This window comes from Ambystoma mexicanum, chromosome 3p (assembly GCF_040938575.1).
Source record: "Ambystoma mexicanum isolate Mex_15411 chromosome 3p, UKY_AmexF1_1, whole genome shotgun sequence".
NCBI lineage: Eukaryota > Metazoa > Chordata > Amphibia > Caudata > Ambystomatidae > Ambystoma > Ambystoma mexicanum.
The window spans coordinates 1010605084-1010621868 of record NC_090925.1 but is presented as its reverse complement, the minus strand read 5'-3'; the positions used below and the strand labels follow the sequence as shown (position 1 = coordinate 1010621868).

The 16785-nt window shown below is 46.8% G+C and overlaps 1 protein-coding gene across 5 annotated transcripts in view; it reads right to left on the bottom strand.

The window, feature by feature from the left end:
- The window catches only part of SGK2 (serum/glucocorticoid regulated kinase 2), a 536387-nt gene that overhangs the window by 128094 nt on the left and 391508 nt on the right, over nucleotides 1–16785 (bottom strand). The gene's annotated exons all lie outside the window — the stretch shown is intronic.

Sequence of the window (16785 nt, the reverse complement as noted above, 5' to 3'; positions counted from 1 at the left end):
GTGGACACAGTTTTACAAAGATCACGACTGCGATAAAATGTCTTCACCATTTCGTTAAAATAAAAAGTAATGCATGAAGGTAACCATTCAAGCTAGAAGTACTCAATACGCTGAAGTAAAAACCGCATTACATGCCCCCAAAAAAGACAAACCATCAGAACCAAGCCAACTGCACCCTGGTACACTTAAAAACGCTTCAGCAAAAGCAGACTTGCATCACGTTTTTCTATTGCTTTTGATGACAAAGCCTCATCTGACCCCAACAATACATTCCCAAGCAAATTATTACCACATCAAAGCATTCCCAAAACACAAACACTGTAGCTAAAAAACAGCAAAAGCAATGTTCGCTTAAAAAATTATCCAGCAGTACATAAACCCCCTCCCATACCACCTTCCATCGAGAAACCTACTGCCATCAACAGCTTCTTTGTTGACAAGATCAGAAAAACCATTGACGCAAACGCTAAAGCAGACTTACTCATCCCCACCAAGCTGAATCCTGACATTAATTACCTTCAAAATACTCTTTAGGGAAGACTTGACAAAGATCCCTGAAAGCTGGTCTGCTTGAGTTAGCATATTATTAGAGAACTGTTTGCACTGACAGGTCCTGTGTAAGCTTTGAAACCTATTGCACAGTTACATTGAAATTGTTAGTCTTGCAAAGAACGTTCTGCTTATTTTGAATAAGGGAATATTGAGGATCTTAAAAATTGACTTTTATACTAACAGTATGGTTCTATAAATTGGGTATTTTAATTTGTATGTGCTTTATCTGAATTATACTACAATTTGCCTGGTTAGATTCAAAAGTACCAACGTTCTGGAAGTGCAACTTGAACGCTACTCACGTTTTCACTAGTGTGGGCTATATTGACCGAACTCAGCAGTACTTCCCCCCACATCACCAAGCTGCGCATCTACAGTCACCAGCAAAATGGCTGCACTGGCTCCTGCGACAAAAAGATAGATGCACCATCTTGCCAAGCACATATTGGGCAGGCTGGAACAAGGGGGCACACTGAGGAGGCCTGCCAATGTGTTTTTCCATATACAAAAGAAATAGAGTGAAAAAGCAGCGCTGCTTTGCTGCCAGCCCAAAGTCCCCATTGAAAAGGGGGTATTTTATCTTAAAATGATGCTGCTCTGATGCTATTTTTATCTGTTCTTCCTCAAACTACTGTTAGTAATAAGGCTCTGCCATGCCCATTCATATCCCCATTGTGCTTCAGCAAAACCAAGCATGACCCCTGAATGACAGGCTCTGTCAAACCAAATCTGAGAAAAATCAAACAAACTCCATTTGCCACGACACAGGAAAAAGCTTCACTTTTAAGTTAAAGTGTCAAGGATCAGTTATTCTAAGGAACACCAGCTCTGGGCTTTGTCAATTTCAGTGCATAGGTGGTTCAAATAAACCACTGCCTAAAAGAAAATAACTATAGCTGCAAAACAGTGTGGGAATCTAGTTGGAAAGTCAAAAACCGAATTTGAAAGCAAAGTGCTAGCAGCTTGCACCACGTGTACAAATGGGCGTTGCAAACTAAAGGAGAAAAATGCTTGTTTGCGAGTCCTAGGTTAAAAAAAAAAACTTCTTGCCTAGCATTGTGAAAAGGGATTGTACTGTGAAACTAAAATGTATGAAATGGTTCTATTCAGCATATTTACTTCCAATTCAAAACAAAAATAAATACAAGTAAATTAAACTTCAGTGGCTGCACTGGAGGAGTAATGAGCCCAAGGCAGGTTTCTGCTGAAAGGATGACCGAAACAAAAGGGGCCCTCTTAGTAGATACTAACACCCCAGTGATAATGATTAGGTTGGACAAAATCTGGTCTGGACTGAGCTCTCTATAATGGAATTTCCAGGACACGGACGTGCGAAGTGGAGAAGGGGCAATAAACCTTCAATTAAGCTGGGAAAATCCCATCCTCCCTCTGGGGAAGTGACAGTTGGTGGCAGCTGAAAAGGAAAAAAATGGGCCAGTGTAGGACAAAGGATTCCCATTTGTTTCAAAAGACTATTTTATTAAGAAACTTTGAAGACGGTTATCTTTGCAACAGGACTTTGCAAAAATGTAAAAATATGGTAGTTTAAATGTGATTTTTGTGGCTTTCAGATAAGAGGTCTTCGCTGTCAATAGCATGTATGGGACACGAACGCCAGAAGAATGTGAATCATGGGGAAAGGACACATGATGGAATGTTAAAATTTTACAGAAATAGGCCTCATGATAGTATGTACGCACGCGTAAAGTCCTCGAATTTTAGGCCGAACATTTCACACTGAAAATTACCAAAGATTTTTAAACGTACAAAATAATGTCGCACAGATTGAAGAGTGGACTGCAATGGTCTGCATAAAAGATTTAACCTGTTTATGTAATTTGCTAAGAGACTTCAACTGTATAAATGTACCATTTGTGGCAAAATCGATTTTAGCTAAAGTAACTGTGGGAGATTTTTGAACATTGTAAAACTCACATCATAAATCTGACATCCAGCCCCTGAAATCCAACCAGCTGAGAGCGAGGTAGGGAATAGCACCCCTAACCAATCCAGTGGGTTAGAGGTGTGTTTCGCTAAGCCTGCCCAGCCATATAAGTCTATGATGTCACTATGCATTATAAATAAGAGTCCATGACAGGACTCTAGACACACTCTTCCTGAAGTTCCTGTGCTGCGTTCCTGATCTGCTCCATTCCTCTTGCGGATTCCAACTACAAGGTCAAAGCATTGCTGACCCTACTCCAAAGCCCACTGCAGAACCTAAGCATAGCTGATTCCTATCCCAGCAAGGCCAGTGATCCAGAATCAACCCACTAATCTCCCATTAAAAATGGGAAGGCTGTGGTACCTTTTGCATCCTGAAATCAGACCGGTCTGCTGCCTGCTAACTGCTTGACCACTGACTGCATCCAGCAGTACCTGTGCCAAACAGTGATCCGAATTTCCCAGCTGTTCGCTACCCAGTGACCAGACCTTGCCCAGCTGACACTGGCCAGGCGCACCGCTGTGTGGTGAACAGACCCTGTTGACTGTCCAAAAATCCCAAAACCAAAAAGTGGACTTAACTATAATCCCCACCCCCATAGAAACAAATAGCTTATCTTGTCTTGCCTTTGTCCTTATCCCATTCTCTAAGTAGTCATATTTATACCCGGGTAACTTGCTGAAACTGTTAGACTTATCCTCGTATCCTGTCCTTAATGTTTAAGTGCTAGCGCCATCTCTTTTCAATTTTGTCTGGTGTACATTTTAAGCCCTTAGTTATATTTGGAGTAATCAAACTAATTTCCATATATTTTATTGTTGGGGTTGAGCACTGCGGGGACAAGGTTGACCTCGAAAATCAAGTTTGGAGCTTACTGTGTTCCTCTTTAACAATACAGCCTAGATAATTTAGTGTAAGTAACATTTTCCTTTTCTTGCAAAACCGAAGTTTTCATTTTAACTGCTACATTGTCCAAAAAACAAACTTCACTCTAACTTCCTAATATCTCTCAATTCACCAGGTAGAGACTTATTTTCACCTCTATATTGTCCCTGTGATATATGGGATACATTACTCACCGTAATCGTATTTCTGATGCTTGTATCTGCTTAGATTCACATGCTGTGCATAGGCCGACATCTAGTGGAAGCTACGGAGTATTACAGTTTGTTTTTCGAAACTCGAAAAATGGGCGTCGACACAGGGCGAGCCAGTAATACTATCCCTAGTGTGACATCCACTGTACCCAAGATCCCCCACGCGTCTAGGATCCTCAGATAGTATTTTTTCTGACATGAGGTAGCATTAGGAGTAGCGCGAGTACAGATAATCCAAGCAGATAGATAGAAAGGTAAGACTACAAGCATCCATGCGGCTTCTCTCAGAGGGGAGGAAGGGTGGGTCGCATGTGAATCTAAGCAGATACAAGCATCAGAAATACGATTACGGTGAGTAATGTATCCCTTCTGAGGATTGTGGAATCTGCTTAGATCACATGCTGTGCATAGATTAGCGAGCAGTACCTGAAGAAGGAGGTGGGATGTGAGAAGGGTCATGAGCAAATAAGTGTCTTAGAACCGCTTGTCCCACTTGTGTATCTGCCTTGGAATGGGTGTCAATGCAGTAATGCAGAGTAAAAGTGTGAATAGAGCTCCAAGTAGCTGCTTTGCAAATGGTGTCAAGAGGTACATTTGCAATGAAAGCCAGAGTGGCCCCAATGCCTCTAGTAGAGTGGGCTCTTGGCGTGAAAGGCAGAGTTCTTTCAGAGAGTGAGTAACACAGCTGGATACAGTTAATAATCCACTTCGAGATGGCACCTTTAGAGACGCGATCCCCTCTCTGCCTGTAGCTACGGAGACAAACAGTTGATCTTTTTTTCTTAGCGGTCTGGTTTTATTTACATAGTAGAGGACCGCCCGACACATCTAGGGTGTGTAGTTTCACCTCAGCCGAGCTTTGAGGGTCCTGGAAGAAAGCCGGAAGCTCGATGGACTGGTTTACATGGAATTTTGATATAAACTTAGGTGAGAACCTAGGGTGTGTGCGTAAAACCAGTTTGTCTTTATGGACAGTAAAGAAGGGATCCTGCACTGACAGAGCCTGAATTTCACTGACCCTTCTTATAGAAGTAATAGCTACTAAGAAGACCGTTTATAAGACAGGTGTTTGAGACTGCTTATATGCATGGGATCGAAAGGGGGTCCCATAAGCTTGGCTAGCACCACATTAAGGTCCCACCCTGGTGGTGGGTTTGAAATAGGAGGGTGAAGTCTCTTTACTCCTTCCATGAAGGCTTTAACTACTGGTACTTTCCACCACAAGACCTTGCTATGGGAAGTGGTGTATGCAGACAGGGCTGCCAGGTGTACTTTCAGTGAGTTAAAAACCAATCCTGCATCTAGCAGGTGGAGCATGTATGTAACAATAGTGGAAGGAGTGCAATCAACAGGGTTGATTTGTCTACTCTGGCACCAGATAACGAACCTCTTCCACTTGTCAAAGTAACAGTGCCTTGTGTTTGGTTTCCCGATTCCTTTAGGATGTCCATACACCTCTGTGGTAAATTGAGATGTCCAAACTCTATGACCTCAGGAGCCATGCTGCCAGGTTCATTGAGTTGGGTTGCTGGTGCACTGTTTGACCTTGGTGCTGGGACAGTAGGTTGTACCAGGCTGGAAGTTTGATGGGCTCGCACACCGCCATCCTGCGTAGGTGTGGGAACCACGGTTGTCTTGCCCACATGGGAGCAACTAGGACGAGCGTCATCGACTCCCTGTTCATCTTGTTCACCACTTTCCTGATGAGGAGTTGGTGGAAAAGCGTACGCAAACATCCCCGACCAGTTCATCCACAGGGCATTTCCCTGGGAGTCTGGTTGGGGAAACCTGGATGCAAATCCTGGGCATTGTCTGTTTTCGCTTGTGGCGAATAAGTCTATAGAGGGGAAACCACACTGAGAGAAGATATCTTCTACGACCTCTCTGTGTAGAACCCATTCGTGTTCCTCTGGGAGGGAGTCTCTGCTCAGAGCATCCGCTAGGGAATTGAGCTCCCCTGGAACATGTTGTGATGACAGGAAGATGTTCCGTCTGAGTGCCCATATCCAGATTTTCTGGGCAAGCTTGGACAGATTTGGCGAACAAGTCCCTCCTGGCTTGTTCAGGTAGAACATGGCTGTTGTGCTGTCCGTCCGGATTTGCACTGACAGGTTTAGTAGGTGGGGCTCGAACGCTTGAAGCGCTCTGAATACTGCCAGAAGCTCTAGCAGGTTGATGTGGTTCTTGGCCACTGTGGGAGACCAGAGACCCTGAGCTGTGTGGTGGAGATGGTGAGCTCCCCACCCCGTCAGACATGCATCGGTAGTGACTACTGCCTGTACTTCGGGATCGTAAAAGGGTTTCCCCTGTGCGAGATTCTCTCTTGTCCACCAGTGAAGGCTTTGTACTAGTGTTGGCGAAACGACCACTAGATCGTCCCACTGACCACTTGCCTGAGACCACTGTTTCGCCAACCATTCCTGCATGGGGCGCAGGCGCGCGTGGGGGACCAGGTAAATACATGACGCCATCATGCCCAGTAAACGCATTGCTTTCCGTACCGTCATTTGGTGACCGGACTGATAATGTGGAATTTGCAGTAGTATATTCCGAATTCTTTCCTCTGAAGGAAAGGTCAACCCTTCTTGAGTATCTAGGATTGCTCCTAGGAACTGTTTGGAGGTGCTTGGCACCAGGCTTGACTTTTTCTCGTTGATTGAGAAGCCTAACTCGTGGAGGAGGTCGATAGTCCTTTGAATGTTTGTCCTGCAAATTACTGGGGTTTCCCCCATTATGAGCCAGTCGTCCAGATAAGGGTACACCGGGATTGCCTCCCTGCGTAGGTGTGCAGCCGCCACCGCCAGTACCTTGGTGAATACCCTTGGTGCTGAAGCTATCCCGAAGGGCAGTACCCTGAATTGGTAGTGTTGACTGTCCACCTTGAAGCGCAAGTACCTTCTGTGCGCTGGGAACATGGAAATATGAAAATGAGCATCTTTCCTATCCAAGGTTGCCATGTAATCCCCTTTTTTAGGAGGGGGATTACCTCTTGTAGCGTAGTCATACGTAACTTTTGGGGCTTGACATACTTGTTGGCAGGCCGTAAGTCTAATACTGGGCGCATTGTCAAATCTTTCTTTGGCACAAGGAAGTAAGTTGAATACCCTTGTTTACCTGGTTTCCCGGGACGAGTTCTATCGCGTCCTTTTCTAGCAGAATGGCGATCTCCTCGAGGAGAATCTTCTGATGTTCTAAAGGGTGTACTCTGTCGTGGAGGATGGTTCCGGGGACGCTGCAGTAGTTCTATACAGTACCCCGTGGATACTGTTGACAGCACCCATCTGTCTGATGTGATCCCTTCCCAAGCCTGGGTGAAGTTGGAAATGCGTCCCCCTACTGGGGTTGCGTGAGAAGGGACCCTGAACTGAGTGTCACTGCTTTGGTGGAGGCGTGCTGCCTCCCTTGCTGGGGCTGCCTCTGCCTTTACCACAACCTCTCCTATTACCCCTGCCTTAACTCTGGGTAGACTGTTGGCTGTTGTTCCACTGTGTAGCCTGCCCCTGGGAATAGTTGGATCCTCTGGGAATTTTGGCCACGTGGGCGACAAAAATTACTATTCCCTCTCTGGTTAGGGGGTTTATTGGTTAACTGGCCAAGGGACTTGAGTGTCTCGTATTTATCCTTGGCATTCTTCAGTGCGTCTTCGACCGCCTTACCAAAAAACAGATCGGCTTCCACCGGTTTGTCCAACAATGATGCCTGGGTTTCTGTCTTAAAACCAGACTGCCGTAACCACGCATGTCTCTTGATAACAGTGCCTTCTGCTATCAATCTGCCTGCGTTGTCCGCGGCGTCAAAGGTTGCTTTCAAAATGCAACCAGACACGGCTCTACCCTCTGCGGAAATCCGAGCTAACTGGCCCTTTAAAGGTTCAGGAGCAGAGGCTATGAGTGCCACGACTTCTTCCCACTGATGGCAGTTGTAGCTGGCCAACAGGGTGGTGGAGTTTGCAATCCTTGCTTGATAGGCGGACGTTGAGGCTACTTTCCTGCCGAAACCATATAGTTTTTTGCTCTCCTTGTCGGGAGGAGCTTCGAACGATGACAAGGGTGTTCCAGCCCTCTTACGAGTGTTAGTGACAACTAGGGAGTCTGGCTTCAGATGTCCTCTTATATAGAGAGGGTCAGACTGGGCTGCCCTGAAAAGTTTTTCAACCCTGGGATTGACTGCTCTGGTGAGGTTCGGGTTCACCAGGGACGGGTCTATTCTTCGCTGAATGGACTTAAGGATAGGGATGGTCTAGGCAACAGGCCTCCTTTCTTCCACTAACTCCTCTGCGAAGTCCCTCTCCTCCTGGACACCGTGGGTGTCAATATGGAAATGTTCTGCTGCACGTGCGAGAACCTCGTTTAGGAGGGGTTGGTTATCGACAGGGGGGGGTCGGTAACCGGGGCTTCGTTTTCTACTGGGGAATCTACTCTGTAGTTTTCAGGGTCTTCCTCTTCTTGGTCCTCATCATCCCCATAGTAGCCCGTCCCGGTTTGCTCTTCTACCGTGCCAAATTCTTGGTCCTCACCAAAGGAAGCCTCTCCTTGATATAGTGAGTATGGTTGTACCTCGAAGGGGTCTGTAGACCTCATCGGTGTTTCAAACCGGGGCTTCTTACTCGGGGGGAAAGGATCATTAGAGCCTGAGGGTGTCGCCCCTTGTGGATCATACGAAAGGAAATGTTCTGGATTTTTATCGTAAAAATCAGCCAAAGAAGACATCCTTGACATGACCCTATCTACGTCTTCAATCGACCATTTTTTGGAACTGGGAATGACTCTCTCAGCAAGTCTCAGGGATTTATCTTGAGTAGATTTGCTGGTTATAGACATACCAGCAGACTTGGTCTTGTCTGTCTGTTTAGGGGGAGTGGTGTGTTTCACAGGTGTGGAAGAGTGCAAAGACTGCTTCTTCTGCTGTTTTCCCCCCTCCCCGTGAGTGGAAAAATGTTTTCCCTGTCCTTTTGCGGCTCCGGAGGTTTTTGACGCCTGGCATCGAGGGTCGGGGGTAGGGTCCCTGTCCTTCGAGCGTGGGGCCTCGCTGATTTTGTCTGCGGGTACCGACTCCTGGAGCGAGGCCTGGGGGTGGAAGTTGTCTTCGTCCTCCGACGATCGAACTTCTGTTAGCCTAGGGAGCGAGGCACTCTTGGCAAGAGTGGATGATTGCCTGGAGTCATGCGGCGATCTCGATCGAGAACGCCCAGAGGACACCGAATCGGACCGTTCTGTTTGTGCCTCTTTCCGAGAACTCGACGTCGTCGAGTCTCGGTTGGACTTCGGGTGTTTAGTGTGTGTGAAGCGCTTGTGTCGCCGGGGGTCTTCCCCATAGCCGCCCTGCCGGACGACCTTCCGAGGTCGGGGACTTGCGCTCGGCTGTCTTTCGACGCCATAATGCCCTCGCGGTCCGAAAGTACGGCATTGCTGCCGTCGCTGCAGGCGCCCTCCGCTGCCATGGCCGCCTGCCTGGCGTGGTGGGCTCAACGTGTCGAACGGTCCTTAAGTCTTAGGTTTAAACCTACTACACGCTCTGCAGTTCGCTTCGGGGTGGTCTCTCGGCAAGCAGAGATTGCACGTGGCATGCCTGTCGACCCAAGGGTATTTGCGATTGCACTTGGGGCAGAATTGAAAAGGGTTACCCTCCATATGCACCTTGAGGCAGCGGGCTGTTAAGTGTAGGAAATGTATAAGGTGTACCTATATACCAAGAGTGTAGAGTATGTACAACCCCCCACTCTCCCTACTTGCAGGGCCGAGGCCAGAGGCCTTCCAAGGCCCGGGCAGAGGCCTTCCGAGGCCCAAATCAGTCGTGCAGCAGCCGACGGTCGATTTCTTCTCCAGCCGGCGTCGAGTGTCGAAGTTCGACGTTGCGATGGGGAAGGATGTAAATAAATTAATATTTTAGCAAAAGTATGGCTAAGGCCAGGGGACTCCGCAAAATGCTTCTGCCCAGTATGGCGGAAAAAAACAATCTGAGGATCCTAGACGCGTCAGGGATCTTGGGTACAGTGGACGTCACACTAGGGATAGTATTACTGGCACGCCCTGTGTCGACGCCCATTTTCGAGTTTCGAAAAACAAACTGTAATACTCCGCAGCTTCCACTAGATGTCGGCCTGTGCACAGCATGTGATCTAAGCAGATTCCACAAGCCTCAGAAATATATCTATTCCCCAGTCCAAAAACCGCACTCCAAATCAGAGTATTTCACTAGTTTTTATTAAAAACCGTTTAGGTAATTTAAAGCGGGAATTGAGAAAATTGCAAGTTTTCCAACATGTCATTTAGCTGCAGCATGCTCTAAACTTTCCACTCATTTTCGAATTGTATGCCTTTTGCTGATCCATTGCCTTGTGATTGCCAGTGATATAACATACCTGCTATTGTGATAAAACATATGTATATTATAATTTAACCACACAATTATTTGTAAAATTCAAGTGTTATTTTAGGTCTTTGCTAAGGGTTTAAAGTCGCTTATTCTGTGAGGGAAGGTCGGATTGTTATTCTGTTTTCTCCCTCTTATTCCCGACTACCTGCTGCTTCTTTCTATCCACTCAGAATTCAATTATTTGTGGGTTAAGGGAACATTGCCGGGGGAAACCTTAACTTGGGTGCTATCTTTCCTAAAATCAAAAAGTGCTCCTATTCAATTGTACAGTGTATATGTTCTAGGAGAAGGTTAATTAAGTGCATTGCTCACATTTATATTGTAATGATCATCCCATTGGTGATTGTTGCCCCATATTGGAATTGTCTGATTTCATAGAATTTTAAAAATAAATAAAATATAGTATTTTCACCAACCGGCCTGGTTCATGGTCCATTGTGACCCAGGGTATTTGAAAAAGTGGGTGTGATACGAGTTGTGTACCATCTCAAATTGAATTCGCATAAAATAAAGAGAAAGGCATCTTAGTTGTGCGTGACACATTAGGCTGAGGCCAAGGTGTGTGGCACATGATTGAAATCCTGAACACTAGTTGCGAACTACAACTCCCAGGGAGCTGTAGTTTTTTGTAGATGCATCTTTCACTACCAGGAGTGAAAACGCCGGGCGACACCGGCAAGCCAGTCTGTGTCGGTCCGTGTGGCCCCTCTGCCTTTCCCATTTGATATATTGGTCAGTTTCATATGCACAGCATTATTCTGATCTTTTTACTACAACAAAGTAATTGTATTCTTGGATTGCTCACTGTTTGGGAGACTCGCAGTTTTGTTTGTTATTACAAGGTTGACCTACTCTCGAGATATTTTAACGTCCCATATAGATTCTCAACATGGCTTCCTTTCTCTCTGTGTGCTAAATAAAATTAGATCTTTAAATATTCTGTATCCAGTTTTAATAGAGCCCTTGCACTCGATTACAGCCCCTATATTTAAAATGGCACTGAAACTCCAGGTCAGCAATAAAAAATGCAACTGCAATATATGACTGTTCAACTAAATGAGTTAGATGTTTTATGGATTATGGAATCCTGGTTTACTTCTTCCTGTGCAACCTTCTTTTGGTGCCAGATAATTATCACATCAAATTGCTAAATGGGGAACAGAAAAGGAGGTGGGGGAGTTTCTACTATTTATAAAAGTACGTGTGAGTTTCAAAGTTTTAGGAAACTGATCTGGGACGGTATCTCCCAGGTATTGACATGTTCGTGTAAACTTTCATCCACTACATCCTGTCAGGTGGTCTTATGTTATAGACCCCCGGGACCAGCTAGTGCTTTTTTGAACTCTTTGGATATTTTCCTAGGGGCAGACGCTCTTTGTTATTCCAAGTTAATTATGTAGGAGATTTTAACATCAGGTGCAATGATCCTGGTCATTGCCTGGTCCCTGTATTGTTCAGAAGCCTTGGTTTATGCCATCTTGACAATGTTCCAATTAGCTGGTCACACCATTATATGGCAATTTTTAACATGACTATTGCTCATACCTTGGGGAAGTCAAAAGCACCACTCACAGTGTCCAAAGTCAAACGAGCCAGGGCGGGTGGCTCCAGCTTCACATTAATCGCTGCCATGCAAAGAACTCCCTTGCACCCCACCTTAGATCTGAAACTTCCCATTTAGTTTTTTGTAAAGCTATCAACACACTGCTATTTGCCTGAACTCAACAGCTGTTTAACTACGTACATTATTCCATGTAAAGCACCATTTGTCAATACCTAACTGTATGTAATGTGTCTCCCATGTAAAACCTTAAGTAGGCTCCATGTAACTAAATCTTCTTGTAACAGCGCCTCGATGCCCACAGGCTATTTGTGTGTTTTATACATTTTAAAAATAAATAAAATATTTCAGAATTACATCGTCAAAAAAAAGATCTCAACCTTATTTGATACTAAACTAATATGCAATGTACTGGGATCACCAATGGAAGTGGGATCTACATACAGACTTAATACAGCAACTTCGAGCTAACTGTGATACTATGCCCCCCACCCCCAAATAAAAAGGTGAAAACTATGCAAACCAGCACCAATCAATGGTTGAGTGAAAGCTTGAAATGTTTCAAGACCCTGTATAGAAGAACTGAAAATAAAAGGCTTCAGACCAGAACTGAAGCTGATCCTATTAAAACCAATTCCTTATTAAGAAACTAAGTGAGATTATATCAGCTAAAGCAGATAAATCTGGCAAGTAATAGGCCAAAAGCTCTATTTAAGACTAAGCAATTTCTCTAACTTCTGTCTAAGCAGTAGTCTTCCAAATTCCCAGAAAATGGTAAACTACTTTAATATGTTTTTTTCAATAAAAATCAATCAGATTAGATCAAACATTGACTCTTTAAAAAGTAATTGGTTCAACTGAGGTCATTATTGACCAGGTGAGGGATGTAAGGGTGACTACACCAGAATTCACTTTTTCGATGGTGAACTTATTCCTAATCTGAGGCCAACAAATTATCTCTATGATCCCCTTCCAGCCTTCCTGGCTAAACAGCACGCACAAATCCTTAGGAGACCTATTCAAATTCTGGTGAATGCCTCACTGGCTCAAAGCCATGTGCCTTTGGAATTAAAGTAATTGCTTACTCCACTACTAAACAAAGCCCACACTGGTACATATAATTCTTCTAATTACTGTCCAACTGCTGGTCTTCTGTGGCCAGCAAAACGTTTGGAGTGTTGTGATCTCTCAGCTACAGAAGTATCTGGAAGAAAGTAATATTCTTGATGAAGACCAATCAGGCTTTAGGCCGGGTAATGACACCGAGACACCCTTGCTGACTGTCTGAAATGACATTCGAGGCTGCTGACGAAGGAGATATCAGTATGCTGGTCATGCTAGACCGGTCAGCAGCCTTCACTAAAGTTGATTTTGCCATGCTTAAATCTACATTGATGTCTGTTAAATATATCCAAGGAAGCCGGCGAAAGTGTGGAGTCATTTCTCGATGGCGGGTTCCAACAGGTCAGCATGAGCCCTTTTTGCTCACAAGCACTGCCAGTTACATATTGAGTGCCACAGGGGTCAACACAGTCACCTTTACTGTTTAACACTAACATCAGTGCAGTGCTTAAAATCTTTACACAAGTCGACCTGCAATATCACCCGTATATAGACGATATGCAAATTTACATTCGTCTGAAGCAGCCTTTGGAGGCAATAGAGCGAGTTGTTAAATGTGCAGAAAAAATGCAACTTTGGATGTTGGAAAACAAACTCCATCTGAATCCCACAGACAGATTATTGTCTTTGGCCCTAAATAGAAGTTGAACAGCATGATACCTCCGATTCCCTGTCCTACTCCGTTTGGAATTACAACCAACTATACACAGTCTGTAAGGAACTTGGGCTGTATCTGGCAATCAAACCTTAGCACAGGTTACCCATATTCTTACGTTATTTACTACCAATTAAAACTTCTAAAACCTGTGCTTTCACTAATTTCTGAGACGGACCATCCCATTATAGTAGTTACTCTTACCAATTCCAAACTGGACTACTGCATTGCGTTGCTGTTAGGAATTCCAAAATATCAATTGCAGCGCTTAAAGGTGGCCCAACACTCAGCAGTCTGTCCACCTGATCTTTTCTGTATAATGGAAAACTCCTCTCAGAGCTTCAGAGAACTCTTCATTGGTTGCCTATTCAACAGCAGATTGAGTTCAAGATTTTGTGCCTTGTTTTTACGTGTATCCACGGGCTTGCTTCAAAATATCTGACATCTAAAATCACACCTTATTGTCCCACTCGCACAGTGCGTTCTGAGAGACATAGCCTATTGGTAAGGAACAAGTTACTTACCTGTAACTGTTCTCCAGCATGGGTCTGGCATGGATTCACATACTCATGAATATTCCCTGTCAGGCTGGGAATCCTCGGTAAAGAAAAAAATCAGTATACGTTTCGTTTCTGATCTGTCTTTCTTAGTAGTAACCAATCACTGATCTCTGGGTCATACTGCCCCCCAGTCAATGACTGCCCTCTCCCTAAACCCCGCCTCTGGCAGCCATCCTCAGATTTGGTAGCACGCCAAGTGGCAGTATGACCAAGTGAAGAGCCGCAGAGGAGTAGGTGGGAGGGTTCGCATGTGAATCCATGCCAGACCCATGCTGGAGAACAACAGTTACAGGTAAGTAACTTGTTCCTTCTCCAGCATGGGGTCTGGCATGGATTCACATGCTCATGAATAAAAGAATACATAGCAGTACACACATGCACAACCACGGGAGGTGGCAACAGGCTCAACATTAAGCAATACAACTCAACATTAAGCATCTCTTACCTCCTCACCAGGCTCACCTTAAGCGAACAGGTTGCGCAGCACTGCTTGGCCGACACTGGACTCCTCCCTGGAGTCCCGATCGACGCAGTAGAATCTTGTGAAGGTGTGCGTCGACCTCCACGTAGCAGCCCTGCAGATGTCCAGCAGGGGCACACCAGACAGGAACGCTGTGGTAGCAGCGATCGCTCTGGTCGAATGGGCTCTCGGACTGCCGGGCAGCAGTCGGTTTGCCAACCGGTGACAATGCATGATGCAGCCGGAGAGCCATCTGGAAATGGAAGTCTTCGAGAGAGCCTTCCCTTAATTCACAGACCCAAAGTTCACAAACAGTTGTGACGTCTTCCTAAAACTCTGTGCGGTCCACGTAGAACTTCAGCGCTCTAGCTACATCCAGCGAGTGCAAAGTCCTCTCGGCCGGCATCGAAGGTGACGGAAAGAAAACTGGTAACACCAAGGGCTCGTTGTGGTGGAAGTCCGACGGCACCTTGCGCATGAAGGAGGGGTGCGTCCTCAGCACCACCCTCGTGTCATGAAAAGTCAAGTATGGAGGCTTGCAAGATAGGGCCTGAATCTCTCCCACTCGTCGTGCAGAGGTGATGGCCACGAGGAACGCTGTCTTCCATGACAGGAACTTCAAAGGCGCCGAATGCATAGGCTCGAATGGGGCCCCCGCATGAGCCTGGTCAGCACCACAATAAGCTCCCACGCCGGGGCAGGAGCCTTCACTGGCGGGAATGATCAGAATACTCCCTTCATAAATTCCTTCACCAGGTGATGAGACCACAAGGACGCCCGTCCCGTCGTCCTGGTATATCGGGAGATGGCAGCCAGATGTATTTTTATGGAGGCGAGAGCCAGTCCAGCCTTGGCCAGCGACAACAGGTACGGCAGCACTTGAGGGCCGTAATTCGCAGAGGGTTAATCTTCTGTGCACGGCACCAGACAGAGAACCTCTTCCATTTATGACCGTAACACTTGAGAGTTGAGGACGCCCTGGGCTTTGCAAGAACCTCTCTGCAATCAGCCGGGATATCGTAACCTCCAAACTCTAGTGCTGCAGGAGCCAGGCCTGCAAGTTCAGCGACTGTGGGTCGTGGTGGAGAATGGGGCCTCCTTCCCTGGAGAGAAGATCCGCGTCCGCCGGCAGCCTGACTGGCAGGGACATTGACAAGTCCAGAAGGTCCGGGAACCAGACCTGCCTCAGCCATGCCGGTGCGACGACAATCATCCTGCACCTGGACCTGGACTTCTTGAGCTGGTTGATGAGGCGGAGCAGCAACGGCAATGGAGGGAACGCGTATAGAAACAGGCCATCCCAAGGGAACAAGAAAGCATCGCCCATGCTCCTCGGCTGTGGGAACCTGCTGGCGAACCTCTGGCACTTGGAGTTTGTCGCCGTCGCGAACAGGTCGATCTGGGTTTTGCCCCATCGCTGGAAGAGTCGATCCACTTGATCCTGGCGCAGTTCCCACTCGTGGCACAAGCGCAGCTCCCTGCTGAGTGAGTCGGCGATGGTGTTTTTTACTCCTGCCAGGTGGAAGGGAACCAGAAACATCCCCTGGGCGACGGCCCAGTGCCACAGATCCTGGGCCTCCTTGGATAGGGCTGGGGATCTGGTGCCCCCCTGCTTCCGTATGTAGAACATCGTGGTGGTGTTGTCTGTGAAGATCCTCACCACTTTGTCCTTGAGGGACGGGAGTAACGACTTGAGCGCCCAGAACACTGCTCGAGTCTCCACGATGTTGATGCAAAGAGAAAACTGCTCCGGGAGCCAAAGGCTTCTTGCGTGGAGATCCTCCGGTGTGGGCCCCCCCAACCCTCCAGAGAGGCGTCTGTAGTCACCGTCTCTTGAAACGCCGGGGTTTGAAAGTCCGTGCCCGTCGTGAGGTGAGCCTTGGTGCCCCACCATAGGATCGCCTGACGGAACTCCACGTCGAGGGGGATCCTGTCCTCGAAGCAGCCCCTCGCCTGAAACCAGCGGGCGTCGAGTAACTCCTGTAGCGGACGCATCCTAAGTCTGCAAAGGGGCACAAGGTAGATGCATGAGGACATCATCCCGAGAAGGGACTTGATGGACCTCACCCTGGCCACGTCCGTGGCTAACAGGCGCTGCACCTTGCCCAGGATGGTCTTGGTCCTCTCCTCTAAAGGGGAGGCCAATTGCTCAACTGTATTGAGCTTCGCCCCCAAAAACAGTGCTACCTGCGATGGAACAAGGTGGGATTTGGGGTAGTTGATGGCGAACCCCAGCTCCATGAGCAAACGGACGGTCCTCGCCGTATGATCGACGGCGAGTTCCCTTGACCTTGCCCGGATTAGCCAGTTGTCCAGGTAGGGGTAGACGTGGATCCCCTGCAGGTGCAGCCGCGCCCCCACTGGTGCCAGGCACTTGGTGAAAACCCTGGGTGCCGACTTTAATCCGTACGGTAGGGCTCTGAATTGGTAGTGGCGTCCCTGAACCACGAACCTGAGG